The sequence below is a fragment of the Leopardus geoffroyi genome, chromosome C3 (genome assembly GCF_018350155.1).
Source record: "Leopardus geoffroyi isolate Oge1 chromosome C3, O.geoffroyi_Oge1_pat1.0, whole genome shotgun sequence".
Lineage (NCBI taxonomy): Eukaryota > Metazoa > Chordata > Mammalia > Carnivora > Felidae > Leopardus > Leopardus geoffroyi.
In genome coordinates, this window is record NC_059338.1 from 25,554,033 (window position 1) to 25,556,464 (window position 2,432).

The window sequence follows — 2,432 nt, forward strand, 5'->3', positions numbered from 1 at the left end:
TCACAGAGACTTGAGATTTTTCCTTTATGAAAACCGAAAATTGAAATTCTTTTATGCCGTAAGTGTGCATTCAGATCCCATGAACCATGCTCTGTTTTTATTTGGGGAAAGAACATTTTTCGCTTCATACACCTGCCTTCCCATTTCTCCGGAGACACATGAAGCGCATCCGTGGGCTTCCCGCTACTACGTGGGGTACCACTGCTTACCCGCCCGAGAGCCTACCAGCTCTGATTTCTCCTGGCTCCTTTCTTCACTTCATATTCCCTGCTTGATTGGGAGTCTGTTAAATGCTGCTCCCACACTCTTTGATTTGCTTTTGTCTTTCTGCTGGTGCCCCTTTTGTGTAAAGCCAAAGTGGAAGGGGCTCAGGGCTAGAGAAACCATGTGTTTAGGAGGCCTGTGTGCACCGAGAATAGACTTTACATGCCTTACGAAAGCAGTCAGGACAGGGGTCTGTAGGATGGATCCTCTGCATCCTGATACCATGAGCTAAAGGGAGCAAGGTTTAGGGGTCTTAGTGTGCTACTAAGTTGAAAACATGGTTGAGGTTTAACCTCTGCCTTCTTATCTAGGTTTGCTGCTTCGATATATCCTATGCGGTTTTCCTTCTATCTTTTAAGTTAGAGCATGTTTTTCTCTCAGACGACGTGGCTTTCTTGCAGATGTTCCTAGGACAAAAGGTTATTTAAGGAATATTTTTACTCTGATTTTTAAGACACTTTAAGGACTATCCTTCCTCTGTGACTTTTTAAAATAGCGCCCAGTGGCAGAGTCATTTCACTGCCGGGCACTGCGTGTGTTAAAGAATGGATTTGGAGATTTTAGTACTTGGCCAAAAATGCAAAACTTGAACCTAAGTAGCGGTTGGATTATTACCTTCCACGATGGTTAACTTTATAGTTGTGAACTTTGTAATGAGGGTGTTAAAGATTATTCTGTTTGGTTTAGTGGGTTTGTTCAGGTAGCCAATTTTAACAAGAAGGTTTGTGTTCATACAGTAAAAGACCTATCAGTGTTTCCACCATGCACTTCTGTTTTTAGGGGTTTATAACTTTAAGTCCTACATTCCTAGTAACATTTGGACTTCTCTTAGGTTATGTTTCGTGAAGATTGGGGTGCGGGGGGGGGTCTTTTAAAACTTTAGCCTCTGTATTTTATGTAACACAGTCTCTTTATATATTAATCTGCACTAACATCTCTGTGATATACGCTCATTCGTTAGAGGTAATCCTGACTTCTAGGTTATTTGTGTGCATTTGGTTGGGATCCCTTTTTTAAAAATTAATTGATGAGATTGAAAATGTCTTCTATATTTCTAATGGACTAGACAAAAGGATCTGTGTCCCCAAGTGAGACAGGCTCTGAATGACCTTTGTTTTCTCCGCTTTTTATCGATGATTTGAAAACGCTCTAGTCCTCCCTTCAAATCATGCATGCATATAGGAGGACGACTGTGGTGGCTCAACTGGAAACAGGTGCTCAATAGTCAGGTTTGATGGCGATGTCAGGACAAGCTAGAAGCTGTTAGTGACTGGCCGTTGGCACCACCCTTGACTAACCCCCGTGTTTCCCTCTAGCGCGCCTGTGGCGAAGTGGCCGTGGCGTCGTTCAGGGTCTCGTTTGCAGTGCTCAGGAAGTGGGACGTACACTTGGAAGGTGCTTGTTTGCCATTACCTGAATTCTGTTCGCTCTGTTAGGTTTACCTCTGGAGCATGGATTTCGGCAGCTGTGCTGACACTACATTCTAGTTCTTAAGACCCTTAATTTCCAGACTTCCCTCCCCGACAGGCACAGCTAGAAATGGGCGGCTTCCATCTTCTTCAACCCGTGACGTGCTGCTGTTTTCATCCCTCCCCACCTCAGATTGGAATCAATGGAGCGGGCCCAGAGATGACACTTCAGTTTCGGTGATGGTAGATTTGTCCTGCTTTTTGAAACCTCTCTCCCTTTCATATCCCCACTGCCGGTGGAGTCCATGAAGTGAAATGAGTGGGTGTGTCCTCCTTTAGGGAGGTTAACAGTGGAAGACTTAATCCGATTTCCCACAAGGGAGCTTGGATACTGATTTTTTTTTGTTTGTTTGTTTTTTCACAGTACCTGGTTTGCCCCATTTCAGTCTTCAGTTCAGTACTTACTCTTGGCACTGGTTGAAATAGCATTTTCTTACAGGTAGCTAATGAAGAGTGGAATCTGAGGTTATGATCCAGTAGAGTTTTTGACACTTCTGGAAATGGTCAGCCAGACTGAACTTGAGCTTTTTTTTTTTTTTTTTAACTTTTCTTCTTTTATCCAGGAACATTCAAGTAACAGGTGGATTTTAAGGGTACTGGTTGGAAGAAGGAACTGCTGTTCTCTAAACCAGTTTAGGAGATGCTTTGAGAGTAGTAGTAAGGCAAGAACAGAATCTACCAGGAGCAACAGGGAAAGCT